The sequence below is a fragment of the Cuculus canorus genome, chromosome 23 (genome assembly GCF_017976375.1).
Source record: "Cuculus canorus isolate bCucCan1 chromosome 23, bCucCan1.pri, whole genome shotgun sequence".
NCBI lineage: Eukaryota > Metazoa > Chordata > Aves > Cuculiformes > Cuculidae > Cuculus > Cuculus canorus.
This window is the reverse complement of record NC_071423.1, coordinates 7,870,083-7,894,339: the sequence shown is the minus strand read 5'-3', so window position 1 is coordinate 7,894,339 and position 24,257 is coordinate 7,870,083. Positions and strand designations below refer to the sequence as shown.

At 42.8% G+C, this 24,257-nt stretch overlaps 2 long non-coding RNA genes across 2 annotated transcripts in view; one reads left to right on the top strand and one right to left on the bottom strand.

Annotated features, from left to right (window-relative positions):
* The window catches only part of LOC128854356 (uncharacterized), a 155,622-nt gene that overhangs the window by 35,873 nt on the left and 95,492 nt on the right, over nucleotides 1–24,257 (top strand). Inside the window, exon 3 of the long non-coding RNA XR_008453397.1 lies at nucleotides 6,637–6,810. This is a non-coding gene — a long non-coding RNA (uncharacterized LOC128854356). The remainder of the gene's footprint in view (nucleotides 1–6,636; nucleotides 6,811–24,257) is intronic.
* Nucleotides 6,106–23,023, bottom strand: LOC128854357 (uncharacterized). The gene is made up of 3 exons (XR_008453398.1): nucleotides 22,887–23,023; nucleotides 20,585–20,669; nucleotides 6,106–6,220 (listed from the first exon to the last, which is right to left on the bottom strand). It is a non-coding gene; the product is annotated as an uncharacterized LOC128854357 (long non-coding RNA).

Below are 24,257 nucleotides of genomic sequence, written 5' to 3'. Positions count from 1 at the left end.
CAGTTCAGGATTCCACATTCGTTTTGGCATAGCCCTGCAGGAGAAAAGCTGCATGAAGCTGATTGAAGGGCTCTTTTTGTCTGACATGAATTATTCTTTCATTGTCAAACCTTGTAACAGCATTCAGACATAGGGAGATTTACAATGTGAAATCCTAAATGGGGTCTATTCTTAAAATAAAATTGAAAAAAAAAAAAGAGGGCTTTATCTTGCAACGTTGAAAATAGCTATGTTTAAAAAAAAACAATAACAAAAAATCAGAACTATTTCTACAAATTAATTCTCCTCTGCAAAACCCGAGGGGCTGATATTTCTCACTTAATTTTAAATTATTCCAATGGTAAGGCCTTAAATGAAGAAAACAATTGCTTTAATCATGTAACTATTGTGAACATTTTTATTGCATTCAAATATATTTGTTTGTGTGAGAAGATTGGTTTGTTCTTTCCACTGATGTTGTTTACTTAGCAGACTGATTTGTCCCTTAATCTGTGAATCCTGCTTGTCCTGTAAAATAAGATGAGTTTTTCTTTTGGGGAAACCTAGGTGGACATTGCTTAAATGCTTGTTTTGAAGGGAGGCAGTCTGTGTTTTAGAAATATAAATATATATCAAAGTTGTACGCCGGTGAGATTTCATTCCTTTCTAGACTGTCCGAAGGCAGATCTTATCAAATAGCTTGGTGCTTTTCATTTTTTGCTGTTGATCCTGGACAGTTCAGTTGTTAAATTCCTGTTGCTCTTTTGTCTGTTTAAAATTTTATGGCGTGCTTTGAGATTTGTCCGTGACATTAGGAAACCTAGCAATTAAAACATAGTGTAAAAGGTGCCGATCAGCTTTGCTTTACAGCTGGGACCGTTTTCAAAGTTGATGAAGAATTTGGAATGCCAAGTAGCCACCCAAATTGTGGCCTCATTTAAAAATAAAATACTGAAATAACATTACACGAGCTCTGAATCAATGTCATGCCTATTACGAATGCTGGAGCTGGTAGAATAGCAAGATTACACAGAGCAGACAGATTAGATGAAGAAGAGCGCTCGATTACATTACATCTGATTAGTGGTGTCTGTTCCTCTGTTGGTTTTAAAGCAAGCCGACTTACTTTATCAGAATGCGGTATGTTTGAAGGAGCGATGGTGTCAGGACTCGGTCTAGGAGTTAGAGGAATTGGACATAAAATACAGTAGTAAAATAAATTATCTGGTGCTCCAGCCTCACCCGCTTCCTCCCTCAGCTCCCTTTCTGTCTGACGGACCTGTCTGCCCAAGCGGTAGTAGTGGATAGGTAGCCACGGGAATGATTACAGCCTTTCCTGTTCTATTTAACTACTTTTCACCCCCAGATAAGTATCGAGCGATTAGTTTTCTGTTTGAACTCCTAAACAAATGCCCCTTTTCACCTGAGATGTACATTCACAGGCAACAGACCGGCCCGATAAAAGCGTTGAGTAATTCACATTAAAGTGGGAAACAGCCTTTTCAGACACTAAGAAATAAAATGCATTGATGGGAAATGTTGCTCTCATCCCCCCCCGCCCCTCCCCCTGCCTATTCTGCATGTAATACCCTTGTGTACGTATATTTTAAGGTCTCATTGTTCGGCGAAGGGTGAGATTATTTTGTAGTTTTTGTGATGCTTTTGTCTGTCTGGTGGGACCTCTGGCACGGGGACCGCAAGCGGGATTTGTTTCTGGTGGAGTTGCAAAGCCAACCACTGCTCTCCGTGTTGTGCTGGTCCTCTGTGCGCTGTCTTTCTTTTCTGAGAGCCTACGATAAACTCTGCGCTTGGCATATTGGAAATCTTCTGTCTCCATAGTGCCTGCAATTCCCAACAGCTAAGTTTGGAAATGAAACTGCATGACGGGTCAGCACAACACCCGTTTCTTTTAAAGCCCGTTATTGCTTGATTTTGCTCTGGGACGCTTGCACTCAGGGCTTCTCTGGGCAAAGACATTGTTTTACTGCAGGTTTTCTTTAATCTTGCTTCATTGTGAGCACCTTCTCTGTTGTTAGCAGTGGCCGGCTGTAATCTTTTAGCCACTAGCCTGCTCTAAAAGGTGAGGGAGCTGGTGAGTTCTTTAAGGAGTTATTTCTGTTGTTTTAAATTGAAGATTATTTTTTTTTTCTTTAAGCTGTTTAAAGCTAAATAAACCCTACAGTTTCTTCAAGTCCAAAATTAGGACTATTTTTCCTTTGGTGTCACTGATCAACCTTCCGTGGAAGCTGATAGAAGTCGAAAGAGAGCTAACAGTAAAGGGATGTGCAGTGTGCATCCTTGCAGGACTCTGCGAGTATAGTGTAGGTGAGGAAAAAATGCATCCTTCTCAGCAACCAACTCTTTCTGTCAAACTGCTTAATTTTACGAGTTCCCTGCACTTCGAAACACGGGGTGTAATTTCTGCAAATTAAATTACAGTTTGGAGCCGTAGTCGCTCTTATCAAATCTGTGTAAATAACATTGTCCACAAACTGTGTTGTCATCTTTGAAATGCTCTCTGCTCATGGATAGCAACCTCGCTCTGTCGTTTCTTGTGGTGGAGTCAGGGTGGTGCTGGATATTGGAGCTTTCTTGTTTTATTGTTTTTTATTTTGTTCAGGGCATTATTTTTGGGGGTTTTTTAGTCCATTTTGACAGTTTTTAGAGGTAAAGCTCATTTTTTTTTTTTGAGATTAAGAAGAAGGAGAGAGTAAAAGGTACTGTATCTTCTTAATTGTTTGGCTTAAGTGCAAAGCATCTGCAAAGACACCCTTAAAATGATCTTAAAAGTAACAGTCGCTTAATTAATAAAAATAGTAACAGATTTAGCTTACCCTCTTTTATAGACTTAACTTCAGGAAATTAGGCATCCTCTGTCTCCTCTGGTATAATCAGTTTCTTATCTAATATATATGAAATGACCAAATACATCTCCATCATTTGAATTTTTAACTCGGGAACAATTGATCAAGAAATGGAAGCACTGCAACAGATACAAGCATCTTTTAGTTTAAAGCCTTTAAGTCACCATTTATTTCGATCTAGTTAAGCTTAATTTCCTTTTATTGTGTTGCTCAAATGAAAATATACAATGCCATGTCTAATTGTGTTACTATTCACATTAATAACCTGTAACATTACATAACAATGAACCAGAAGCATAGAAAAGACAGAAACAAATGCAATTATTTGTTGCTAGCTAGGTTACTGTACGTGACCCAGGTGCTGTAGTACTATTTGCATGTGTTTCTCACCTTTGTTCACCCAGACACATGGGGATCTCAAGCTATTGCTGACTAATTGATAGTTGTAGTAACTGCTATAGGCTCCTTAGATTAGAAATGCATGCAGACGTGTGTCTTGATTCAAACATTAAGGAACGCACACTCTCACTTACTTACATGGGCAGAAAGTCTTCATACTATTAGAGGTGTGTGATGGAGATAGCAGGACATAAAACAGAAGAGAGAGAGACAGAGAGAGAGAGAGAGAGACAGAGACAGAGAGATGGCATGCAGCATATATACCCCTACAAATAGTTCTAAAATGCGTTTGCAAATGCAGAAGTCTTCAGAACCATCCAACAGTTCAGCACACCTTTTTTATCTCTTCTCTGCGGGACGTCTCCATCCAGATTACTCGAAAAAAGCGGAAAAGGTGAGAGCTCTGCCATCTTAGCTCTGAATTCATCTGATTTCCTTTTTTTTTTTTATCCCCCCTCTCCCTTGTATTCCTCATGCCATTGTCCATTCTTATGATGGCAGCCGCCCTTGCTCTTGAATGCAAGTGTCACAGCGGGAGCAAAAAGGGTTCAGGGCTGCATTGTCAAAGCCATGGTTGCCTATTGTTTCTTAGCCTTTCACTGCTCTGCTTTTCCGAGCCTCTTTCCCTATCAGTGGCCCCTGTCAAGGGGAGGAGTAGGGAGAAAATTGCAAGAGTTAGTCGTCCTTTTTATTGCACACTGTTATGATAAACAGCCCAGCAATACATCCCACAAAATTAGGAATTATAACGACGGGATGGGGGGAAAAAATTCTTTGTAGGTTTGCGTTTGTCGCTGCCCTTATGTTAAAAGCTTGGTTTCTTAGGAAAGACTTTTGTATTGGTGTTTTTGCCCAGCAAAAAATAGAGGCAGCTGCAAAGTGAACAGTAAGCTATTTAGCCACAAGGTAAAAATTTCCTGTTGCTATTTGGATACTGATGCTTTTCAATTTTAAGGGGGGTGGGGGAAGGAAGCATGACTGAAAGCGTTTCTCGAGCTGTCCATTCATTCATTCTTTCATTCATCTATATTTTATGTTTTAAAGCCATTGAAAATGATTTTTCAAAAGGCCGGGGAGACTGTTTGCAAGTTGGTTTTATGTGAAAATTTCTCAGTGCAGAATGAGGTTTGTGTTTGAGCTGATAGAATCTTGTACTGGGAATTGAAGGGGGAATGACTGTCCTGGTCGTGCCAGGAGATGCTGGTTTGTCAGGTCATCCAAAAGTAAAATCTTGTCACAATTTCTTCCTTTTGTGGAGGGAAAAATGTATAATAGGGCTTCACTTGACATTTAAGTCTGTGTTTGATTGTCTTGTGTGAACAGGCCAGCTTTTCCGGCGTTCAAAACTTGAGGGAGGTTACAAAGTCGTGGCCTCAGAAAGTTTTTTGGTTTACTGTGTTTGAGATGAAATTGTTCAGAAAAAGAAATTATTTCTCAAATATGGCTTCCAAGCAGAATACATACATATTTACCTATTCAAATTGTAAATAACCCAGTAATTTCACTTTCAGGATTTTTTTTTTCCTCTTAAAAAACTAACAAAGTAAAAGAAAAGCAAATGCAATTTGGTTTATGCTTTTAAATGCTTTTGTAAATATGAACATCTTTTTTAGATTTATGCTTACTTTCCTAATTGTACACTATACTTAGCAGTTTGGAATTTCATTTTTACAAGTCTATTATTACATTACTTTGACTGAGCTATTGTTATATTATCAGAAATTATAAAAAGCAAACGCTACAGACCATTCCAATATGTGCTTTTTGGGTCTGAATATCTAAGCCATTGCAAACGTCTAGTGCTATTTTATCATGTCTAATAATAACAGGCAGAGTGATTTCACAGATGTAAATATGGTTTAAGTCTTAAAGCAGCGTGCAGAGAAATACTCCTTAAACTGTCGCATAGTTAAGCTCCTGGTTTGGTTGTATTTGAGTTGTCCGAGTCTCCCAATCGAGAAATGTTTGTGTGAATTTAACTTCGAAAGAAACAGGGAAAGATATTCACCTGAATTCACTTTTAACTCTCAGAATGCTGAAATATGAGTGGTTTGATGAACAAGTTCTCTTACTCCATCCTACAGACAACTTGCTTTGCCTTTTATTCTCCGTATTAGTCTTTTTTTACACATGTATATTGTCTTGCATTGCCAAGTTCTAGGTCAAGCGAGGGTCTGTTTGGAATATCTTTAGAATTGAAACTTTTTGAAGAGATGATGAAAGAACTCTGGCCTTGTTTTAAATCAACCTCTGAAGGCAGCCGGGGCCACCCTGGGAGCACAATGTTGAATTTCCATTCGACATCTGCCTTATATTTACCATTGCAGCCCTGTGGCTGTGTGGAAGGGAGCACTTGTCGTTGATAAAAGTTTGGGATCCCTTTTGTCAGAGGTTGTCATTTCTGTTCTCTCACTCCGGACTGTCATTTTGTAAAATCTTTTGTCACTGGGGCCGAATAGAAAACCTGGAATGTGTAAGAGATTAAACAAATGGGGAAGAGGATTCAAATGTGTAGAGCGATTCTGGTTGCTTGACTTGGAGACAGATGGTGCCTAATCCTGATTTTCCTTACTCCAGTGTAAATACTGAGCTGTCCCACTGAAACGGCTGCTGAATACTGATGCAGCATCAGGATAAGGCCTGGATTATTTCTTTGCTTCCTGAGCTTGTCTTGCAGTGCTTTATGCGTGCAAAACTATTCTGACGATAGATGCTCACTGAGTGACTTCATGCTGATTGCAAACACATGGGTGTAAATCCTGAGTTTGTCGTTACTCCGGACTCACACCTGTAGAAGTGAGATCAGTCTGACCTTCCAGAATCTAGGAATAAATATTTGAATAACTCGATGTGTTTTCTTTAGGTAGGTCTGGGTAGGGAAATAGTCTCTCCAAAGAACTGGGGTAGAATTATGTGTGTCTGGACATTCCACAGCGTCCGGGGGAATGTGGTGGTGGTGGCTAGGTTGTTAGGTCTACCTAGGAGGAAAAAGAAGTGTATTCAGCGCAAAGGCAGCAACATTTGACCCCACAGGTGCATTTTGCTGCAAAAAAGAATGATTCAGGAGAATTGACTGGAAAACTGTTACAGTCTTGAGACTGAGGGAACTGTTTAAGGTAGAGAAGGGAAAACTTTGCTCTGTGTTTAATCTTTTAAATGAGGTTTACCTCCTTATTTACCAAGACAACTTGTGTTTTTGTTGGTTTTAATATTAAAAAAAAGAAGGCTTTTCCCCCCCAAATGCAGTTACCTGAGGTTGAAGTGTTCTGTGTACAGTGTCAAGAAACAGGCACCTCTTTAACATTTTCCTGTGGGATTTAATTTAAACACAACCCTTACAGTCCTGCTACACATAGGAATAAATTTCTCTCTCACTTTCTTCCCCCTGTCCTAGGAGTAACTTGATGACTTCAGCGGGAATTGCTTGTAAAGAAGAAAAAGGGTCATCTGGCATCTTCTGAAGGCAAGTCAGGGCCAGAAGGCTCCATGAAAGACCTACCCGAGATAGAAGAAGAGGATCTCACCTGCTGCCTATTCTCCAGCGACTCCATCACACACTGAGGTTCAAGTAAGTATTGTTTTACCCTTCTTGGACCTTCACTGGTGAGTCCTTAGAAGTGCTCACTTCTCATCCATATAAATCGTGTCAGTAAAGTTTTCTAGTGAATCAGAGAGCAGGTTCTTGTACCCCAATGTGTTCTTTCACACCCTGCCTCTGGCCTTTGTGGCATTACATGCTCATGAACAAGGTGGGCTTGTACAGTCCAAAATGCAAGAAGAGCTACCCTGAGTGAGTCATGTCAGGAAAAGCTGAACCATTGGATAATTAACCTGTTAGCAATTCCAAATACTTATCCTGTTATCACCCAAGATGCGCATAGGTAGGGCATTATCACTTTAACTCATTGATTAGGTAACCCACGGCATTTAAGGGCCTTTTGAGTTTTACAGACCACCAGAGCCAAGCCATTGAAATGAATTTAGTGTCCAGGTAGGCTTTGCATGTCACGGGCAGAACCTTCCCCAGGGATTGTTGCTGGTTTCCACGTTTGTTTACAGAATTAGGTATTATTCAATAGCAGTAAAACAATTTCAGTTTAACAGGTAGAATTGGGATGGTTACAGCCCTGTTAAAAGGGGAAGCATCTGAAATAAGACATGGAAGAACATGTTACTTTCCACTGGGAAAAGCCGGCTTGGAGGGACTCATATAGCCATGGGAAGCTGGGAGGGATGTGTGGAGTGAAAGACTAGCCAGGCAATTATTTTACTAATAGGTAAGATTATGTTTGTTTCCAGTAAATTAGTACAAATCTGTGGTCAGCTGTGTCTGTTGAGAAGACTCTGAATAGAGAGAGTGTAAGGGGACAGACCCTTATCTGATGGAAACTGTCACAGTGTTCAACATCAATTAGAGATCTTCTTCAGCTATGGGATGTGAGGCAGATGGAAGTTCTTGTGTAAAATTGTCAGGGATTCTGTCCTGCTTGGTCTGGTCTTCCCGGGGGTTGAGACAGTTTTGTGCTGGCAGATTTCATTCTTCCTCATTCAAAACACATGACATAGTTTAACAAAAACAGAACTTTGAAAACCATTAGTGTGTTCTGACAACAGAAAACTTTCATGTGACAGTACTGGCAAGAGAGAGAAAAGAATTTTTTAGTATTTATTGCTTTCTTTCTAACTCAGGGCAATTGCTGTATTTTGACATTGTGTCAGGAGTGCTTCATGTGTTCAAATATCAATCTTAATTCAGATTTCAGAACATTATTTCAGTTTTGCAGGATAGCACTTTGCCACAAGGTGATTTCTGTAGGAAGATTATTTGTGGTACAACTTCAGTTTCATTTATATGCTTGAAATCTACTCAACCACTGTCTTCAGCCTGGGTGTGGAATTCCCACTTCTATTTATGTGAGGACATCTTCCTGAACCAGGGTAGTCAGTGTGGAGATGTGCATGTGCTGAAAATCATGAACATTATTTGGTTTCTTTACATTGACTTTGACTACGATGACAAAATGTTCCAGGACTTAACCTGTGCGTGAGTAATATGTTTAAAAAAGGCAATGCACAGGTTGGGTTTCCACCTGCCACTTCTACCCTTGGTTTTTCAAAGTATTTAGTCCATGATTTGAGAAGGGACTGAAGTCTGATGGAAGGCACTTGTCACCATGTTGATCCTGGTTGATTTTTCCAATTGCTGCAGAATGTACAGTCATTTCTGTGAGGTTCAGAGGCCTCTTCAAGCTTTAGTCAAAGCAAAAATCAAGCTTTGCACTGTTAAAATTTTTCCTGTCCATCACAGGTTTTCATTGTCTTGTCCAGCTTTGTGCTTACTTGGCAAAATGTCAGGAGAATGAGATTAAGAGACTACATCATGCACTCTGTAGAGAGAAGGTATAATCAGCTGAGAAGACACTGCACACAGGTGTGGTCTAGCCCCAAGTGTTGAAGGAATGTGCCCTCATTAGGTTTAAATGCTGAGCAGGCAATAAACCAGTTGCAAGTCATGTTCTTCCTACAGAATTTACCTCAGACTTGGTTTCTGGTTCATATCTCCCTCCATTCTGCTGATGATACCTACCTTGATATCCATCTCTGGTTCACATTCCCACCTGTGCGTAGAAAATCCTTCTCGTCCTTTACCTTCTCAACATGCAAATCCCTCTTAAGGCCACACTTCTTCAGTATTGACTACAAGAAATGATTTATTCTTCTAACGTATCAGCATATTTGCTGAGGCTGTAGATAGGTTGGCTGTGCAGCGGGTACGTATCTAAATGTCCTGTGTGATATTTTCCCTGTAACCATGGTTCTTTTTCCCCTTCATTTATTTAAATTTATCGTTTTTCTTGTTTTTGATTTGAAGTAAAATGGTAAACTTCTTGAATTAGCATATTGTGTCAAGTGATTCCGTTTATCCTTGTTATATCCTCTGTATCCTGGGCTGCATCAAAGGAAGTGTGGCCAGCAGGTCGAGGGAAGTGATTCTGCCCCTCTGTTCCTCTCTTGTGAGACCTCATCTGGAATATTCTGTCCAGTTCTGGAATCCTCAATGTAAGGAGGATATGGAGCTGTTGGAACGGGTCCAGAGGAGGGCTACGAAGATGATCGGAGGGCTACGAAGATGATCGGAGGGCTGAGGCACCTCCCGTATGAGGACAGGCTGAGAGAGTTGGGCCTGTTCAGCCTGGAGAAGGCTCAGAGGGGATCTTATAGTGACCTTCCAATACCTGAAGGGGCCCTGCAGGAAAGCTGGAGAGGGGCTATTCGTAAAGGCTTCTGGGGACAGGACGAGGGGGAATGGGTATAAACTGGAGAGGTGCAGATTTAGGCTAGACATTAGGAAGAATTTCTTCAGCTTGAGAGTGGTGAGGCCCTGGTTGCCCAGGGAAGTTGTGGCTGCCCCATCCCTGGAGGTGTTCAAGGCCAGATTGGATGGGCCTTGGGCAGCCTGATCCAGTGGGAGGTGTCCCCGCCCATGGAGACGCCCTTCCAACCCTAACTATACTATGATACATTTTGTAATCTGTATAAATAATAGGTAAGTGGTTAAAAAAAGATAACTGGGGTACAAGCTGCAGCTCAGCAAAACGTGTGGTTGGCACTAAGACTCAGCAACACGCAGTGGACAATGGAAATGAAACACTGGTGGTGATTGCCAGTGAAGGAGTATGCCTTGCTGAAAGCAACAGAGTGGATGAAAGACTGGATAAAACCCTGAGTAACTTTGTTTGAGCCTGGGCTTGGGCTAGAGACCTCCTGAGGTCCCTTCCAACCTGAAATAGCCTATGTTTTGGTGGATGTAGGAGGCCTGGTGCTGGGAAATGATGAACATCCAAACCCATTAATTAAGGCTAGTGGAAGGAGCCTCGTACTCACTGACTGCCAATTCATGCTGACATTGCATCAGGACTGAGGGTAACTCTGCAGCTGGCACCAGCTGGGCTGAGGCTGTTCAGTAGCCTCCAGGTCAGTGGATGTGGTACATGGGTGACCAGCTTTTGCTTTCATGGGCTCTGTGTGGGACGCTGGCTGGGGCAGGGCTAGGAGGATATCTTAGGCTGATGCCAAGCCATGAAGGGGTCAGAACCTTGTGTGGAGTAACATATCTGATTAATTTAATGTCTTTTATCACTTTGGACTCTTCTCATATCTAAAGGTCCTGAAATCTGCCGTGTGTGCAAATGTCACACAGCCCCTATCTGCTTATTTAACAAATATGCATTTTCCTATTTGCATATTTTATCTTTTGTTGGATTTTTTTCTTTTAGTTACTGCACGTGTTTGCTCTTTGAATTATCAGGCAACGAATTAATATATGTTAGAACAAGTAATCTACCAAATATTAAATATCTCAAAGATCTATTGCAGATCCTGTAGGGAAAGCTGTAGGTTTGTGGCTCCTCCAGGAAGAAACTTGCCTGGTCTTTCACCTACATGACTATTTTAGCCAAACCTACTAAATTCACAATAGCTAGAGCTGCAGTAGGTGCCTTGTGTGTGTACTACTATGGCTGGTAGGGCCACACAGCAGCATGGTCCTCAGATGCCTGCCGTGACAAGGCTGTGGTAGGGAAGAAGGGTCTCGCACCAGCCAGCATCTGCCAGGTTGTCCTTCTTTTTGAGCGGTGACTGGTCATCTAAATCATGCGACTCATTCTTGGATGGTTGGCCTGTGCTTCTGGAGCAAAGTGTTCAGATTTAGCTTTCTTGGCTGTACAGATCTGACATTTCTGACATAAAGACAGGCTTTAGGAAAGAGCTCTAGATCATAGAATATTTCTTCATTGTAATTGCTGCCCTTATAATATAATTATAGCTTTTTATTTCCTTTTACACACAGAAAAACTCTGTGAAAGGAGAAATTATTTGCCAGGTTTTAGCAGTGAATTCGGTATCAGACTGTGATAAGAACTAAGATCTTAATTTGAAGCAGAGGTGATAAGGAGTTTCTCATTAATACATTGTTTCTATTGAAAACTGTTGGGGTTGTTCTGTGCAGGGACAGGAGTTGGACTTGATGATCCTTGTGGGTCCCTTCCAACTCAGGGCATTCCATGATACTATAAAAGGTTAGTAAGTTAAATCCTGGGAGAGGCTTTCTTTTTTTTAATATCTTCTCGCAAAAAAAAGGGAGAAGGAGTTCAGTTTGATGAAGTTTTAAAAAATGCTTGAAAAACACCAAATATTTGCATGTTCATTTCATATGATTCAAGATGATCAGATAACTTTGAATAGTTTCCAGGATGGACTTAACTGTGTAGGTAAAGTGAGTAAAATTCTATAAAAGGAAAATCTGAACGGGGAGAGAGAATTGAAGAGGTGCCAGCATTAGTTCAAATGCAGTAATTAATCCAATAGACACTTTAATTCAGTAGTTAATAAAATCATGTTGTGAATGTTCAGCAATTAAGTATGTATAGAAAGGTACTGCATCATGTAGCTTATACCCTGTTCTTGACTACTGATGAACGGGCGTTCTTTCATGTTTATGTTCCATGTATTGGCCTGATAGCGTCAGTCATTAAGACAGCATTTTGTTTCTGAAGACACGGATTGTTGTTTTGGGAATCTCCATCTAGAAGGTGATGGAGAAATCAAAACCTTGGTAAATGATCATTGAATCATAGAATAGTTTGGGTTGGGTGGGACGTTAAAGCCCATCCAGTCCCACCCCCTGCCATGGGCAGGGACATCCCACTGGATCAGGCTGCCCAAGGCCCATCCAACCTGGCCTTGAACACCTCCAGGGATGGGGCAGCCACAACCTCCCTGGGCAACCTGGGCCAGTGTCTCACCACTCTCTAGTGAAGAAATTCCTCCTTATGTCTAGTCTAAACCTGCCCCTCTCCAGTTTACACCCATTGTCCCTCGTCCTATCACTCCAAGCCTTTGTGACCAGCCCCTCCCCAGCTTTCAGGTACTGGAAGGTCACTATGAGGTCTCCTCTGAGCCTTCTGCTCTCCAGGCTGAACAACCCCAGCTCTCTCAGCCTGTCATCTTTTGGGCCATCTGCTTCTTTCTTGTTTAGAAAGCTGCATTCAGAAGAACAGAGCAGACAAGGGATTTGGTGACAAACCTTCATTGTTCTGAGGTTTAAAATAAACTTGTTGCGGCTAGAGATGACAGTGTTAGTTTCCCAGAATGCATGTTGTCATTTCAGTGCAGTAGGCTTTTTCAACCAAGCTGTGATTAATTGTGGCAGGACTGCTTACAATTTGAAACAGACCTCAAATGCTAAGCTTTCCCTTAACGTACAGATCATATGGGGGCTGGCTATAGGCACAACTGGTCCATAATTCTACAGATACTTCTGCACACGTGCCCCTGTGCTCATGTGAATGGTCCTGCTGAGGTCATTGAAACTACATGTGAGTCCAGTTCTGCAAGCACGTGTTGGTGTAACCCATTGGTATGTGTCTGATGTGTGTTCCCTTTTACTGGCAACTTAATAAGGGCTGCTGACCTGTGCCTTGCCCTTTCACGCACTTAAGCAGGCACACAGAAATACTAGTTTGTCTGGCCTGTTGATCAGCCAGCCTCCCCTGGGACCAGATTTTCTGCCTCATGAACTGGATCTGGCCCTTGAACTTGCCAGCTGGCTGTTCCACTCGCTGGGTATCTGTAACGTATAGAGAACAAACTGCAGACGGGTGAGTTCAGACACACAAAGCGGGACCAGCCCAGCTGATGCAGAGGCTGATTATGGCAGGTTAATGTGGCATTATATTTTTTAGGTCCTGAGCTGATCTCTCTCCCTGGAGCAGGGCTGAGATATATAGGCATAATAGATCTTTTGGAGTGAGCTCATATATGTGACGCAGTGCTGCTAATGGAGACTTACTTGAAGTCCTCTAACTGTAGGTCAAGCTATAATTACCTATGTTCTGGCCAACAGTCACCATAATCAGTGGAAGCTCAGCAGAGATGCTCCAGGTCAGCTCTGCTGTTCAGAGAAGGGTAAAATCTGTTGGTCAGTGTGTACTGTGCGTCCCTTGAGTGCCCAAGTCACAGAGGAACTGGGTCTGTCTTGGCTCTTAGACTTTGACCCTGCAGCTCAGGCTGTAAAGCACTGTTGATTTAACTTCAGAGGTCCTGGTGCAGTCCCAGGTTAGCTGGACAAGGTAGCTATGGCAAACTAGCAAGCTAAAAAGCCCTAGGCTGCACATTTGTAGATAAAAAGCTTATGAACTGTTAATATAATTTTGTGTCTGTGACATTACGGACTGACTATAAGAAGAGAAGAGGTGACTTCGGATGGCTTAATGAACTAATCCACCATAAATATGGACATTGACTATGATGCTTACTGGTTTTATTACAAGAGAAATAGAAAGAGTGAACCTAATTCTCACCTCTCACTGCTTTGTCTCTAAGTTGTAATATCATTTCAGTTCAGTGGGATTCTCCAATACAGGCTATAAAACAAGGGTATTAGAGTGGTTGCAAAGGAATGTATGATATTATGGAAAGTGGATCACAGGGACATACAACACCCCAGAAGGTTGTAGGGAACTGAAAAGAAAGAAAAGAGAAAGGATAGTTGTGCAAAGCGGCATTTGCCCAAGTAGATTTAAAATCTCTGCTCTTTCAACAAGTAGGAGTTTTATAAATTCACTCTTCATTTTGCTATTAGCAAATCCTTCAGTTAAAATGCAGCGCAGGTTTTGCTCTTCAGTTTACATGGCTGCGCTTGCCACCTGAACTGTTGAACAAAACACAAGATGCTCAAGTTATGAAATTGCTGTAAGGTATGAGTCTGTTCTTGATGTCTCCTGGATGGATTTCAGCGAAGTCCAAAGCTTGGTGTGATTGTGGGGAACTGATTTTGGCTTTAGTAAAAGATTGACTGTCACTGGCAAGAGGTGCAAACCAAAAGTAACGAATGGAAATTAATGTCAAGATCTCTGTAAGGTACAATTGGTTAACATACGTTGTGGCAAAAATTCAGCAGGATTATACCGTATGAGTGTTGGGCAAGATCCTCACTTGGGATGGTGGGGTACAGGTCGTGGCTGAACACAGCTGACAGTCTGGTTTATGGGGTGATTGAGAAGAATGATTCTACTTTCCATTTGTGTCACTGCTACCAATAAGACTGTTCTGAATAAAATAACCAGATATTTACATCTTTTACATCAGTCAAATCATAGAGTCATAGAGTGATTTGGGTTAGAAGGGACCATAAAGATCAACAGGAAAACATTTCTTCCTAAGAGCTCATCACAGTCGCCTCTCTTTCAGCTTACAACCAATTCCCCCTAATCCTATCCCTGCCCTTCCTGATCAAGAGCCCCTCCCCAGCTTTCCCAGAGCCCCTTGCAGTACTGGAAAGCTGCTGTAAGGTTCTCCGCTTATCCTTCTGATAAGCAGGTTAGCCATAACCATAGCAGAAGGTATGGATGCAACGTAATGGTTACAATATGATTTGTAGTTTCATTAGAGTCCTTGTTAAAAAAAAAAGCGATGATTTCGACAAAAGGCACTAACTAATAGACAAGTATGCTATTTTGCAATCATTTGATAGTTTTGAATAGGATAGAAAAATGCTCATTATTCCATGTCCATTACATCATCATGGTCCAGGCCCTTTGCTCTTGTTGCCAAGGCTTGGAATTGAAGCAGCTGAGATCTGGGTGTGGTAGCCCTGCAGTGCCTTTTTTCTGTGACCATCGGCAAATCCCTGAAAGGAGCATTTTGAGAAAGAGGTTTAGGAACCTACTCTATTCTTAAAAATAGCGTATGCTTCAGCTGAGAAGGTGGTATAGTTTGAGGCAAGTAATTCCCATTGCTTTCAAAGGTTTTTACTCTTTGTTACTATTGAGCTAAGTAAATTACCACCTAGTCTTGCTTGGTACCTTCACTTGTAGTAGAAGAAATAATAAGCCCCAGATGTTTATGGAATGAGTCACAGGGATTGTGTGATGTTTTTTCTGGTCATACTCATTGCCTGCGCTGCATTGGTTCAGGCAGAGATGAAAAGCTAAAGCCTTTGCTGTCACCAGATTCCGTGTCTCTGCTCTGTTGCACGTCATACCTGTGCTCCCCTTGGCTTTCCTTTGTTTGCTGTTGTAGCATACTTCTGGGTATGCAACATGCAACAGGGAGGTGGCTTTTTTTCTCTTACATGACTTGATGTCAAGGAGACACCAGCTTGGGCTTGAAAATGCATTGCTGTTTTAGCAGAGAACTCTGAATTGCTAAATCTTGCCTCTTTTCAATGCTTTTTAAACTGGTTTGGAGCTCCTCTTGATGAGCTCTTCTCTATCCACGTTGGAGTGGGCTGGAATAGGCTGGAATTTAGCCTTACCTCAGATGCCCAATGTATGTAGGCTCCAAACTCTCATGACCACTGGATCAAAATGGCACAACAAACTCCTTCTGGACCCAGTGACCACTGCAGAGCATCACGGAGGATCATTTTGACTTGGTTCCAAGAATAAAAACACCAGTGGAGGTTTTAAGGACAGAAGGTCACAAATTCTTCTGCAAAAAGAGTCTGGGAGAAGGGAAAAATCCATATCCCACTGTCACTCCTCACCTCCCATTTTTGCTGGTCCAGGCTCAGGTACCTTCAGCTGCAGAAGATGGAGGGAGCTGAGAAGAAGGAAGTAATAAAACAATTTTTTCCTCTGCTTAAAAGGCAGAGGAGAGGTTTTATCATTCTGATATGCACCCAAGTTGTCTCTATTTGCACATATTAATTGGCTGCATTTGCTATGGTTGTTATTTTAGGTCAGTACTGCTTTTATATATAAAATGGTAATTTATATATAAATGGAAGGCATAACAGTATCTGTGGGAATGAGCCGATCCTGGATCCTGCTGAGTGATAGCAGTCTAACTATTTGCAGCCCTGACGCCTGCTACATGAAGTGCTCTTACCAGCACTCCTGTGCATCTCACCCTTATTATATAGCATATTAGTGGTGGTGGAATTGGGCCCACAATATTATGTCACAAAATAGAAAACACATGACCCTACGCCAGCTGTAATAGCATAATAGGATAAGTGTGAGGGAGAAACAGCGGGGTATAATAGGTACTCAGCTGCTTCAGAGATGGGGCCTCTGTATTTACCTAGATAGAAGAAATCTGGAAAACTAGGGCAACATAAGAAGAGAGTGACAGTGTAAGTGCTCCGGGAGGTGGTTGTGGGTGAATTGAAAATGCAGCAATATGGGATGTTATATAAAAATAATAACAATAATATCTGTGCTTAGTCCTGTTCATCCTGAAATACTTCGCCTAGCTGCTTTACAGAGCTCATAGTAGTGTTGGGGCCTCTTCGGTATTAGCTTCCCTAATTCCTTATCTTCTCCTGCTCTGTGAAAGCCTCTATGTGGTGTATTATGCTTTATTATGTCTGGAGTGTAGTAGAGAAGCATTCATCTGCCTTTCTCTACCTGCAAGTCCTGTATTTCAGTTGCTGGTGGGGTAGGGAAATGTGTCTGAATGGCCGAGGCCAGCCGTGCTTTTTGATAGTTGAGAGTGGAACTGATGGGGAAATGGGAAATCAAATGGGGGGGAGCTCAACACTTCCTACCCTGATCTAGTGGGACATGTCCCTACCCATCACAGGAGGGTTGGAACTAGATGGTCTTTAAGGCCCCTTCCAACCTAAACTAGTCTATGAATCTACCCTGTCTCCTTGACAGCCTTTCTCCAGCATATGCTGCTGGCTCCCGCAGGACGGGTTTTTGCTGCAGGTTGCAGAAACCTGTGTTTCTGTATTTGGTTGCTGTGCTGGTAGCAGAGCTCTGTGTTGAACTCTGTAGTCTTTCAGGCCAAGACATGACTTTCTGGCACTCATTAACATATTTAAGGTGTGTTTTCTTTGATGTATGCTCATCTTTGCTCGTGGTTTTGTGGCTTATCTAAGTTAATAATTTTACTTTCAACTTACTTGCTGACTAGGGTTAAGATCTTCCTGCTTAAGTGATGAGTCATTTTTCCTTGTGTAAGAATTTGCATTTTCCTCCACGGAGACAGTTAGGAACAGGTTAAATGAACCATTTAGATGATTGAAGGAGAGCTGCCAGGGAAAGTGGTAATATGTGCTGTGATGCTGTTTTGTTACTCTTGATTCAGATTACTTCCATTCACTTACTTCCTTAGATGTGGGTTGCTGAGTAGTGCCTCTCTCTGCATTGCCTCCATTCCTCTGTTTCTTGGTTTGAACTGATTAGAATTAATCTGTGTATTTTGGATTGTGGTTTTCCCTACGGTGCTGTGCCATCTAACAATAAAATTCCCATTGTAGTTCCAGGAATTGCCAAGGTGGACTGAACAGTTGAGCATGTACTAAACAAGGCACGTAGCCGTCTTTAACAATAAAAGAAGAGGCATTTAAAAGTAGAAAATGAAACTTCAAATATTGTATTTTTTGCAAAGTTTCTGAACTGGGGCAAGTGGTTTTGGGAGAAAAATCTAGTTAAAAAAAATCCCCAAGTATCAAACACAATAAATTTTAGAATTTTTTAGAATGTTTCCAAGGGAAATGTAATCTTTCCACAGCTTTGTGAGAGTTAGGAAAGGAAAATCAATGTTCATTTTTTTCAATATGCAGAGGTAGAGTCATCATGCCGAGTTACGGGTGGTCAGGCGAGTTGATAAGTGAGGAGCTGAGCTTGTTTCCCGGAGGGATGTAATCTGGGTTTGAATCCAAAGTAAGGAGGGAATATTTGTTCTTAGTGTTATCTTTGAGGACAAGTAGTTAGGGTCCTGCCAATTCAGAATGAGAGGTTGAATTCAGTGAACCATTTTGTGTAATAATGATGCAAAATCATCTGCATGCCAAGTCTGCTGTGGAGAAAGAGAAGGGCCTGTTGAAATACTAGGTAATGTGAGTTTGATGCTTTCTTGAGTTGTGGTTAACTTTGAGTATATGATTTGTTAATAATTGGGTTAAGCCATATAATAATTCTTTTCAGGAAACGTAGGTTTTTGTCTGCCCTATATTGCTGTGATATCAGGGAGTGTCCTATTTTGCTAAAGTATTCTTCTCACAGCTTCCCAAAGGCAGAATGCAGTGGTCATGTCTTCTCTTACAAATGGGAAACTGAGGCACAGAGAGGCTAAGTGACATGACCAGAAATAAAACAGAGCACGATGCGGTGATTGGACAAGGGGAAATGGTTTTCAGCTGAAAGAGAGGAGGTTGAGATGTGATCTTAGGAAGAAATGTTTTGCTGTGAGGGTGGGGAGGCCCTGGCCCAGGGTGCCCAGAGCAGTGGTGGCTGCCCCATCCCTGGAGGGGTTCCAGGCCAGGTTGGATGGGGCTTGGAGCCCCTGATCCAGTAGGAGGTGTCCCTGCCCATGGTCCCTCCCAACCCAAATCATTCCATGATTCTATGATTTTAGGAACTTGAGTGATGACCCTTCTGAGTTTTAAGCTCAGCTTTTCCTCACAGCACAGCAGCATCTGCTTGCGGCATCTGAATTGTTGGCTGGTTCTTGAGGGGCGATTCGGGTAGGCGTGTATCGCTTGTGTGCCTATTGTGAGTACATGCACAGAAATGCACAGACAGCATTTAGAAGCTGGAATACTTAAATGTTGAGGGGGTGGTTTGGAAGTGGGGTTTGTTATTAAACAGCCTCTTTGCGTGGGCAATATGTATGCGTTTCTAAAAATCCAGTATCTCCTTGCTCTCCTCCCATTTTAGGTCTCTAAAAATAGATGGGTAACAAGCATCCATATTCAAACCTGCCTTACGCGTGTGTCGAGCTTGAAAAGACATTTTCCCGCAGCTGTGGGAACCTCAGACTGCCAATGCCGCCGTGTCACATGACGGACTTCAATCAGAGTCCCGTCTGCGGTGTGAGGACCCGTTTTAACTGCATTTGCACTGATTTGCTTCATATAGAAGACACTGAGTTGTTTAGCATTATTGATTCCTCTTGACTTATTGGGTGCATTAGTTGCCGTTGACCCTGGCATCTTGCTGGAACAGGCTGGTGCATCACGTGATACTGTCTGGCTTTGTCCTTGCTCTGAGTCAATTCCTGTTTTACTCAGCAGATGTCTTTTGTTCCTGACAAAGATTGCTCATCCGATTGTTTGAGGGGTTAGCGAGTGTGCCCTGTCCAGCCTGGGGTCCCAGGTCCCAGCCCTTCCAGCTCCAGACTCCCCCGGCACCACCCCCAGTCTGTATCAGGGCTGCTGTGAACACCAGAAGGAGCCGGATTTGCTTTCGCTTTTTTTCCCTCCTCCTCCCCAGGGGCCTGGCTGGAGTATTTCTGAAGCCTGGCTTTTTCTTCTGCAGTAGTAAGCCTGTGAAAATAGATGCCAGTATTTGGTAGGGTTTTTTGGGTAACACTTGGTCTCTGCCTTGAATAAATCAGCATGCATCATCTCTCCTTGGTTTTGATTTACATCAGTAGAAGATCTGACCTATACTATAAAGAGCATTTTTTTTTTTAAATTTGCTTCATGGTAACGCATCGCATCAACCTGTTAGAAGGGGTGGGGGAAAAGTTAGGGACTATGACAAGGATTTGTGTCTCAGTTTGTAGGATATGGACACCTGATGCACTGCTTTCTTATGCCAGTATCTGCTAAATTAGGCATTAGTGCGCTTCAAATCAAAACGGAAACATCACTCTAAACTAAACCAAACCATCTCTGTCAATATGACTGCAATTCTTAGGGTGCCTCTAGGGCGTTGTAGTATCTTGTGGGTACACTGCACGCTGGGATGTTTGAAAAAGCAGGGATCTGGCATGTGTGAGCTGGGAGTGGGCAGAGGGTCAGATGTTGGAGAGCAGAGAGGGAGTGAGAACTCGTTGCAGCCAACACCAACTGCCTGAAACCAGCTCATGAGACTGCAACCTGGGGCAGGAAAAGCTGACAAGTTCTTCATTGTCTATTAAAGGCTTCAGAATTCGTGGGTTTTCCTTGCGTTCTAAGACTTCTCTTTGGCTGTAACGGTATATTTTAAGACTGCTTGTGGGGTATGTGAAGTTCAGGCCAGTCCAGGGACTGGATTCTCCCCTACTTCAAGTAGTGCTGGTGAAGCTTCTGCTCAATTCCTTCTGTGCTGGATTGCCTTTTCTCTCAAAAACCGAATGCAAACATCACTAGGTCTGATTTCTGTGCCAGTGTACTGCAGCCAAGCTCTGCTGGTCAGCATTGCACTACTTCATTGCAACCTTGTGTGAAACCTGAATCAGATCCATAAAACCTGCTTAGGGGGCCAGTATTTTCCATTATTATGCCTTTTTTGTTGTTCCATTATTGCTTTGTCTCAACAACTAAATATATTTTTTCTTAAATTTAGTTTGGCTTAACTTAAAACCACACTTTTCCACAATAAATAACTATGTTAATACCTTACCTCACTGTGGTTTTGTTCACATGGCACAAAGATTCTTGGAAAGGAGGGGTTTTTTTCCTTGCTGTTTTTCTGTCACCAGCGAGAACTGGAAGGGGAAAGGGTAAAATTAAATTAATAAAGAAATCTGCTGAAGGAAACCTGTTCCTGGTGGTGAACTCCCCTTCGGTCAGTCCTGTATGTGATCCCCCTCTTCTGGTAGTCTGTGGAATTGGACACAGAGGAAGGTGTCGCAGGCTGGCACAGACAATGGGACTTGGGCAAATCTGGGCTATCGTTTACATTATCTTGGTGAAAGACCCTTCTGGAATTCTACAGAAGAATGTAATTTTGCTGTGTATTTGACAGACAGAGTTCAGGTTGTTCAGCCTGGAGAAGAGAAGGCTCCAAGGAGACTTTAGAGCAGCTTCCAGTACCTGAAGGGGCTCCAGGAAAGCTGGGGAGGGGCTCTTGCTCAGGGAGTGCAGGGATAGGATGAGGAGTAATGGTTTTCAGTTGAAAGAGGGGAAATTGAGACGAGATCTTAGGAAGAAATGTTTTGCTGTGAGGGTGGGGAGGCCCTGGCCCAGGTTGCCCAGAGCAGTGGTGGCTGCCCCATCCCTGGAGGGGTTCCAGGCCAGGTTGGATGGGGCTCGGAGCCCCTGATCCAGTGGGAGGTGTCCCTGCCCGTGGCAGGGGGTGGAAGGGGATGGTTGTTGAGTTCCCTTCCAACATAAACCGTTTTATGATTCTATCAGATTCACCCTGGTGTTAATTTGCAGGCTGCATAAAGGAGCTGAGTTGGTTCTGCATGCAGCCGGGTGCAGCCCAGCTATATTTGGCACGGCTCTATTTTTAGTGTGTCTTGCAGGACTGACAATGGAGGAGACTGGTTCTCCCCTGTCTGGCACCTGGCATCATCTTTTGTGTCTACGAGAAGTCAAGGTGTGAAATGCTGCCATTCTGATTTGGTAGTGCTTTAGATTTTGTCTAGCTAAAAATCATGAGAGGTAGGAGGCAGCTTAGAGCCAACCCTAGAGCATCCTTGGGAGGGGTTGTGTGAAGCATGAATAGACAACAGGCAAAAAAAAAATCACGTGCCAGATCTGTTTGCTGTGGACAGTCTCGCTAGCTAAGAGCAAATCCATCACAGTATGTGGGCGTGGGAAAACAAAATGGGAGATCAGGTTTGAAACTTCTGGGCTGGAAGTACTGCAGTGTTTCTCTGGGGGTAGGTACCAAGATTTTGTTTGGCGCACAGCAGAGGTAGGAGTAAGCAGCCAACTTTATATCTACACCCAAGCTTCGTCTTCCAGAAACTGAAGCTAAACATAAAGGTCATTGGGCTACAGAGATGTTCCTGTTTCATTGTGTAACATGTGCCATCTTGCTCCATCCTATTCCTCATCCTTTTTTGCAGCAGTAATCGCATTGGAGTTCATAACCTCTGCCCAGACATTTTATTGGAGGCAGGAAAACATTATGGGAAGGCATTGAATTACAAACTGGGTTTAAATTGAAAGAACTGAAAGCGAAGAGAGATCACGTAATACCCCCTTCAGCTTAAGGAAGGAGTGTTCCCTTACTTTTATCCATTCTTTCCAGAGTGAATGATGAGCTGAACAGTCTTCTCTCTTCTTTTTTTCCCTCCTGGGCTGAATTTAAGGTAATTCCTTCTTGTGCATGGCAAAAGAGATCGAACATGGATGTTGAAACCACTGTTGCATATAAAATGAGCCAGAGAATCTTCCTGGAGGCCAGACTGTCCTGGAATGAAAAATAACCCTTTCTTTCCTAAGGCCCTAGAAATCCTGGTACTGCAATGCTGCCCCGTCACAGAAGAAGCTTTCTTCTGGCTTTCAGTGTGTGCTCCTGTCACATATGGAAGTGTCAGGCAGAAGTGAAGTTTCATAGCTGTGTCAACTGGGAAAGACATGTTTTCCTTACTGGGGAAGGAGATGGTTTCCAAGAGGTGTAAATGTCAAAGCATTCAGAATGTTTCAAGGTCTCGCATGTCCAAGAAAAGGGTCCTCTTGGACTTGGGTAGGAGGAATAGGCTGTGGGCTGGAGGCTGGTAAATGGTTTGGACTCAGAGTGTCTTGGGTTGGTTGCTGGTGATGTCACTAATGTGTTCTAAGTCACCTCGCCTCTCTGTTTCTCCATCTACTTTGCCTCTTGCTGTGTCTTGCAGTCTAAATATCGAAATTCGTGTGGTGTAACAGGGACTCTGTGCCAAATCATGCCTCTGGGATATGCCATAATGCCAGTAACATTCGTGTGACCCAAAATATTGAATGTGCAGGCCTTAAATCAGGTGTCCACTTACCTTCAGGGGAAGCAGGGATGGGTCAAAAACTGCAAGGGCACTGCAGGAGGTGGCTGATTGAAACCCCGGGCTCTGCCATAATGGATCCATCTCCCTTTCTGCTAGAAAGTTTCCGAGGAGTAATAAATTCATTGTAGGTCTGCGCTGAATGCGAAATTGATCAGACTGCAGGAGCCAGAGGGAATCAATTCTGTGTGTGTGTGTGCCAGCGCGTGCGCTGTCAGCAGCGCAGTCTGTGTGCGCCCTGCATATACATTTGCTCCCTTGCTCTGCTTCCTCCTGCATTGGCCCTGCGGATGCCACAGAAAATTGATTTTTTTTTTTTATGAAATAAAAAGGTGAACCGTGGCATTTGGTGATTCTGAGCCATCTGTCTTGTCAGGACTCTTGTTGGAGGGAGGGCACACAGGATGATTATTTGGAATTATTCATTAATAAGGAGCCACATAAATTGCAGCCAAAGATGGATTCGTCTGTGGGGGAGAGACATTTTCTTTTGTTTTCCTTGCAAAACCCATCAGTAAGCACAGGTTCTCTTTCCCTAAATGAAAAGTTGGCACACAGAGCACATCCAATTGCCTGTGTTGTGTATTCTTGCCACCAAAGAACTGCATCCTGCCAAGGTGCTGAGTCGTTCCTGAAAAAGCCAAGCACCTGCAGCATCCCCTGCGTACTGGGTGAGCTGTGGCTTTCTCCAGCCCCTGAGCTGCAATCAGATATGTCTTTTAAACTTGCCCGATACAGTCATCTGCTGAAACAAAGCAACAGATGCTGAGTCATTGCCCAGCACTTTTGTACTCCTCTGTTCACCCAAAGAAGCTGGAAATTGGTTGGATTTCCTTAGCTTGGGAAGCAGGAGAGGAGGGGGTCCAAAACTATGGAGGCAGAGCTAGGTGGTTTTGGTAACCTCTGCAGTATTTGTGTGTTTGTCAACACTGGTATTTCCTTGAACATCAATTGTTTCCCCCTCCCCCCCTGTCTTTTTCATTTTAAATGGACTCAGTTATTGGGGTTTTTTTTTGCTTTTTTTTGCCTTATGCTGCAATCTACATCCAGATTCTCCATTGCTGCTGTGGTAAAGGGCATTTTGGAACGATACCATGTGCGTAACAGCTCTAAAGTTAAAAGAAAAAGAGATTGCGTTACGCTCCTCCTTAACTTCACCACTGTACCTGGAAGAAATCACAGACTTATTGGAAGGGATTTGCCTCCCAGCCTGTAAACCATGCCGTTTGGTTTTCTGAGGGGCGAGCTGCATCTTCCTTTTATTATTTCAATCTTGTATCATGCTGAAGAGCCTCTGTTTTGAGATCATGTCAGCTATTACAAAGCCCCGGAACCCTCTTCTGTCCCCAAAGAATCAATCAACCT